Raw genomic sequence first — 7263 nt, 5'->3', positions numbered from 1 at the left:
GATAGGAATTGGGGGAATGGCTAAGAGGGCTTATTGCTTGAAGGCATAAAAGCTTGAGTGTTTGGGGATTTTTCTAGGTTGGTTGCTTGATCGATTTCTCAGCTCCAAATCTCTCTTCTTATAGGGCTCAAATTGGTGGGTTTTGTTGTGACTTCCAATGCCTACTCTGCTGGGTAAAAAGCATTTCCTTCCTACATGTGATTCTCTGGTCATAGAAAACCAAGAAAAGGAAGCTTGCTCTGGAAGATGAATGAGTTGGCTCACTGCACGGAATGCTGCAGAGAAAATCAGGAACGAGGTTGACGAAACTTGAAGCCCACGATCTCATCATTCGAGGATGAAGGAGCTGCTTTGGAATCGGCCGCACACTCTCTCCTTCCTAATCTCAGAAAAGAAAGGGACTTCTCGTTCCAAGCCCCAAAGATGCGTGGATGTGGCTTGGGTCCACATCAATGAGTATGTTTGCTTGGCGGTTAAAATCACAGATTTAGCCCAAGACTATAAGATTTTGCATGAATTGCATAACAAATTGTCGTGTGGCAAAGTGTATTATTTTTCTGGTATCAACCCATGTATGTGCCAGACTCCCCTTGATGTCTGCACCTCCCTATGATTCTTACAATCATGGGAGCTTTAAATAACTTAAGCATACCAATGTTTTAGACATGTTTTTCAAATGTGACCTTAGGCAGTGATCTAGTAAAAAGATATGTCATATTATCCTCATATCTAGCTTGTTTCACTTTGATCATGAGGAAAACTAATTCTTTGCTGATCACGTACATGATATATAATTGGTGTTGTCGCTTTTAATAAAACATTGCTTCATATGTCGAATGCAAGCATCATTAACCTCATAAAAGTATGTAGGTTTATTTGTTGGAAACTTTAAACCATTTGCTCTTAGAATATGTGTAATTATAGGCTTCAACCATATTCACTCAAGAACAATTTCATGTAGAGAAATCATCTAGACATCATTCAAAGATGTAGCGACAAAAGTCTATTTTGTTCACCAATATATTATGGTGTTTCTCAATACATAACTCATCCAGAAACAATAATAATATGGGTCATAGAGATACCCGATATCAGCAAATCCTACCAAAACATCACAAATATTTGGTGGAATGAGTAGAGGCTGCCCAAGAACTCAAAACAAGAGTTTGCGTCGAAAATCAGATTCACGTGTGGCATGACTTTCGTGTACTAAATCAGTCATAACTTCATGTTCAAAATAGATATGGACGAACCGTAAAAGTTCTGGAAACTACACATCCGTAGCTTGACAAGAATATATTACTCATATCAGATTCGTCCTGAGCTGATCACAAAGCTCTGTCGAAATTGACTAATCTGTAAAAACAGATTTTCTGATTTCGCTTTTAATGCATTTTTCTTCACGCATGGCTTGCGGCGATGGCTATGTGATGTAATCCATCATGCCATATACTCTCTTCTCTTTGTAGGGATATAATAAGCCCAAAATATCATAAGTATCCGAATATTTTTATGCCAATCCATAGGCAATGCGTGGACGCATAGCTAAATATAGCTAGCACATTCACAATATGGATGAGATGTCGAGTCTTGTATATTTTGCTCGGTACAATAATGCACTTATTGTACTTATATTAGACATTCAGCCTCTAAAACATGTTTGCCATCATCCCTTGGACGAAACGTATCCCTTTAAGGGTCAAGACTATGAACGATCATGGGAATACTTATAGGCCTCACTTTATCCCTTTAATATCATCATTAGAGTGTCTTAATATCTAATAATATATGTCGATTGATGGATAATACCATCATTATGGTGCTCAAATTCCAGTTCGAGACAGAACCATGTCTTCCTAAGATCTTTATCTTAAATTCGGATTTCAAATACTGAGTAGTATCTCTTAGTTCATCAAGAGTCCATTAAAATTTATGTCATTTGACATAAACCGCAATAATGAAAATCCGAAAATTGTCCTTTTTAATAAACACGTATGGACATAATTCATCATATCCTTTCCCAATTAAATTGTCACTCAAGGAATGTTTCAACCTTATTGTAAACGTGCGCCGTAGTCTAGAGCCACTTGATTTAGGTAAATGAAGTCCATCTTAGACTTTCATGTATATCTTTTAACTTAGATCCCCATAGAGATATGTTGTGACCACATATTTATAAGCTGCATGTCAAGTTATTTGGAAACTACCAAATTGACAAGGTAGTAGAGTGTAACGACATCTATTACTAGAGAATATGTCTCATAGTCTATCCCAGGGAAATATGACAAGCCTTGCGCCAAGAGGCGAGTCTATAATCATGCTTTATAAAAAAGACTCATTTATAATTGATAGACTTTATACTTGGGTGTGTCGGCATCACTAACCCAAATACATTTCTTTCAATTCAGCCTGGATCGCTTTTTTCCTTTTAGGCCAATTTTTACTACGTTGACATATTGCAATGAAGTAAGATTCGATATCTCAATATCCCACGTCCTCATGTACACTAGTGTCATTTATAGTTTGTAGAGATCTCTATATTTTAAGAGTTCGTTCTAACATTGAGGCGTCTCCCAATGATAACCATAGTTCATAAATATTCTCATGAGACAAATTTGAGTATTAATAATCAATAGATCAAGTTGTGCCAAACTCGCTCTCTCTTTTGGGCGAGTATTCATCAAACCTATAGGGCCTCCCCCTTTTGCTTGGGGAGTCACGGCTTGTGACACCATTATGCCACGTTATGGCGTCACTAAACCATCCATCCATTATGACGGCGTCGACACCAATTTCATTAGGTGGCACCATATCCTCTTGATAGGACACCAATCCTTATAGGCATGTTTGCAACATGTATATTATGATCTTGTCACTTTAACAATATTAGATAACGCATCAGACATCGAATCTGCTACGTTATAAAGATCAATTATTCTACACACTTCAATATTGTGCGGTTTTGGGGATCATGATGAGACAAAATGGAGATAAATGAAGACAATTTCTTGTCGTTACTATTGAACATTCTTGTTCTTATCTCCCTCTAACGACGAGAAAATTGTCTCATCAAAGTGACATTCCACAAATTTGACAGTAAAGAGATCACCTGTCAAGGTTTCAAAAACTGGACTATAGTTGGAGACTTATATCCAACATAAATACTTATTCATGTCTAAGAACTCATCACATAAATACTTATTCATGTCTAAGAACTCATCACAATGCGCTGTGGCTGCGAAATTTTGGCACATAAATGCATAAGTCACTAGCTGTAACGCAAAGAAAGGTTAAGTGATGATAGTTCATAGATGAATTAGTATAGCTGCATGCAATCGCATAACCCAATCGGAAATATTGGTGCATATTACCAAAATTTAAGCTACCATTGTAGTCATTTCATTATAACTTTCCACGAGACCATTTGGGTTTGCACATGGGAACGTGATACTCAATATCAACATCAAATGATGTGCAATAGTTATCATAATTCTTTGATATAAACTCTCTAACATTATCAAGTCTACTTGACTGATTGAGATGACATGGGTTGTCACATCTCGACTCTTAAATTTTTACTTTATTTACTAGCTGAGTTTTAATAAGAGTTTTACCGTCTTCGTCAATGAGTTTATAATTTAATTGGTCCCTAGAGGGGTTTTTGGGGAAGTTTATTTTGGAGGAATTATTCGTAGGAGAAAAAATGTGACGACGGTAAAAATGGTAAATTTAGAGGAAGATGCTGTCAAATTTTGGTAGGCATTGGAGGTCGCCGGAGTCGGCCTCCGGCCGCTGCTGTTTAGAGGATTTTTTATAGTTTTAATTATGTTTTATTAAGAGGAGACTAATAATGTGAAGTTTTGAATTTTTGGAGGAGTTTTGGATAGGTTTGGGATTTTTCAAAGTTTGGTATTTTGGGCGGTTAGTTAGGATAGAATCCGGCCGTTGGATTAAAGTTGTTTGATCTGTGGAAGGTTGTAATAAGGCTGTCGTTAATGGTATTGTAGTTTGGAACGTTTTGAATTAGGAATTTCGAAGTTAGGCAATGATGAGCGTGGTTACGGCTCACGTTTAATTTTGCCTATTTTTGCTTAAATATTGGAATTTCGATTGGGAATTTAATTATACATTTGGAACAGGACGTGAGGAGACTCGAGCAGAAGAGACCTCGGATCGACATCAGGCTTAGGCTTATTTTGTGAGTGGACTTTTGTTTTAATTAAAAGCACGCGATGCATTATATTGTTGATAAGTTATTCTTCTGCTGAAATTTATTGCTTTCTCTGATATTTGACAATTTTCATCGTTTGGAGAGTTACCGAAAATGAGATTTTCGGTGGATATGTATATTGGATGTTTTTGAGGATAGTATGTATATAAATGCTAGCTAGCTATACGTGCTTGGTCCGTCATAATAAGGTAAAATTCCATTATGGCGCGACGTTAGTGTTAGACATAAGCGTCGTAGCCCTATTTGAAAACTACTTTCTTATTTTGTTCATATAGGTTTTCATATAGGGAGTCCACACGTTTATACACTCGTCCTCTTCGGTCATAATGAGGAAAAATTTCATTATGGCGTGACATGAGCGTTAAATGCAAGCGTCGTAGCCTTGTATGAATTTCTATTTTTCTATTTTGTTCATAGAATTCGTACAAGGAGTCTGACGAGTGTAAATACATACACATATATATTTATATATAGTTTAGCCTGAGAGGCTATATTTTATTGAGTTTTGGAGACTGGCCGGAGCTAGTCATGTATTTGCCAGTTTGTGAGTAGAAAGCTTTAAGCTGTCGCATGCAGCATAATTTCTATGGAAATTAAAATGAGAATGCATATATATATTTATTTATTAATTTATTTTTATTCACTCACTCTAACGGTTTCAAATCTTTTCCCCTGGGCACTTCGTTTTAAAATGCTCAGTCTGCAGAGTTCGGGTTGGTTCTAGTAGGAGGCGAGGTATAGTCACCCACATTTCTTCCACTTTTCACCGGTAGGTTACCTGCTTTATCTACCAGTGTATTTTCTTGCTTCCGCTAGTGTTTAGTAGCTCTGATTACCTTGGGATTATTATATAATAGTTCGGTTGTGTACTAAGTCTTTGTTTATCATTTTGGGAGATATCCAAAGGATGATGTATGTTATTAGTTGGATATTTATGTGTTGATTTGAAAGTTGTTGTTATCATCATTTTGGTGGTGGTCGTAAATTTGGGGAGCACGAAGGCTCCAGAAGTATAAGGTTGGATTTGATTTTTAGAAGTGTTTGCAGGTTTATTTTTAGGAAGGGTTGTCTATTTTCAAAGGAGGTTATGCCGAATTTTCGGTAAAATTTTCTTTAGAGATGATCCCCGCATGACTTACTTCGGGTTTTAAGGTAAAATTCAAGGTGGGTCCTAACATGGGTAGTGAGCCCAACATACAGTCTAAACTAGAAGTTATATTATAAGCATAATATATAACTAGTAGACGATAGTGCGACACGTGACCAGCGTGTATACACGTTAACCAATTACACCATAAAATATCAAATATGTCCGCAAGTTGGTTGAATCTGTCTTCAGAATCCCCTCGGATTCAATGTAATTAAGATCATAATGAGAATACATGTGTCCTTTGCATAAGATGTTCTCAATCATAATTTTTCAAAGAAATAGGCTTTACAAAACGAGTTATTAATTGGCTTTCAAAAGTAACTAATAAAGATTTTGGTTTAGCCATAAAGTCATAATTGACTTCAGAAGCGTAATAGGGAACGATTGCACCAACATATGCATCAAAAATGTCCCAGAGCTGCCTAGCTAGGGGGAGCAGCGGCATTTTCATACAAGTAGTAATATGCCTCTTGAACCATATTCTTTTGGTTCTTGCTTCTTCTCACTCAAAATAATGGATGTTCGTGTGACTTTTTTTTAGTCTCAATATACGGATCATCATACTATGACCATGACGTCTTAACATGTCATGTCAAAGCCTATGTGTCAGAATCTCAATGATCATCTCTTATGACATTGTTGGATTGAATAATTTCGAAAGTGGTTACATATAACCCACTAGAGTGACACATATTCTTCTCTAATACTCGTGTACGTCCGTAGTTATTAGAGGTAATGCAAAGGAACTCATGTGCATTCTCTCTTTTGCGTTTCCATATGATAATCGTTGGCAATATATCTTTTAGTGCTGATAAAGATTCGATTAGCTCTTGGAGCATAAAAAGTTTCAATAATAATAATCATAGTGTCATAAAGACAAAAGAAATTGTGCCGTCTATCGCTCTTTTTTATCAATTGTGATGATTCAATCATTTGAGTCATGAAAGTCACAAAAGGATTATAAGACATTATTCCACAAATAATTACCTACTTTTGGGTATTATGTGAGTAGTCATATTATCGACTTTAAATATTCGATCTCTCCAAGTAATATATTGACAAATTATAAGATCAGTCAACATATGTTCAAGACATATAACATGTGAGTGTAAATATACACAAATAAACAACATTTTTTGTTGTTGTTGTGAACAATACCTTTTTTCAGTTGACTTTTTTTGGGGTCACAGTTGGTTTTTTTTTGTTTTGCAGTTGACTTTTCGTCATAGTGGACTTTTTTCGTCATAGTTGACTATTTCACTTTTTTTTTTTTCGATTCGTTGCCGAAAATATTTGTCACCCTTTTGACTCATATTGCCACACCATGTGCATTCATGGTGGAATTATTTCTTTCTTTCGAATCATATACCATAATAAGGCAATATGTCATTGCATCAATAAAATTTGAGTAGAGCTCAAATCTCAGATAAATTCGAAACTCTATTAATATGCTAACATACATCGAGGTTTTGTTATCAAAATCTAATCCAAAATAAGAGCTATGCCAAATCGTCATTTATTTACTAAGGCATAAAAGCCTGTACAAAGTATTATTGGAAAATAAATGCTCCAATTAAAATCTTCAACATCAATGTGTTTCTTGCCAGATTTGAAGTATGTTAAAATAAGATTGGCGTCACTGCCATCAACTTCTTCTTCTTCAGCTGTATGATGAGCCTTTTTCTCTCTTATATATTTATGGAGAAATTACTGGTCACTCCATTAACTTTCATGCGCTCGACAGTTTACTCCATTAACTTTCAATTTCAATCGATTACTCCATTAACTATCCAATGTCACACAATTAGGTCCATCCGTTAAGTGGCCATCCAAATCAGTGGTTAAGTTGTGACTGGACATATTTTTCAACTGGAATTCCATT

This window comes from Fragaria vesca, linkage group LG6 (genome assembly GCF_000184155.1).
Source record: "Fragaria vesca subsp. vesca linkage group LG6, FraVesHawaii_1.0, whole genome shotgun sequence".
NCBI classification, from domain to species: domain Eukaryota; kingdom Viridiplantae; phylum Streptophyta; class Magnoliopsida; order Rosales; family Rosaceae; genus Fragaria; species Fragaria vesca.
The sequence above is the reverse complement of the archived record's forward strand: the minus strand, read 5'-3'. Positions refer to the sequence as shown.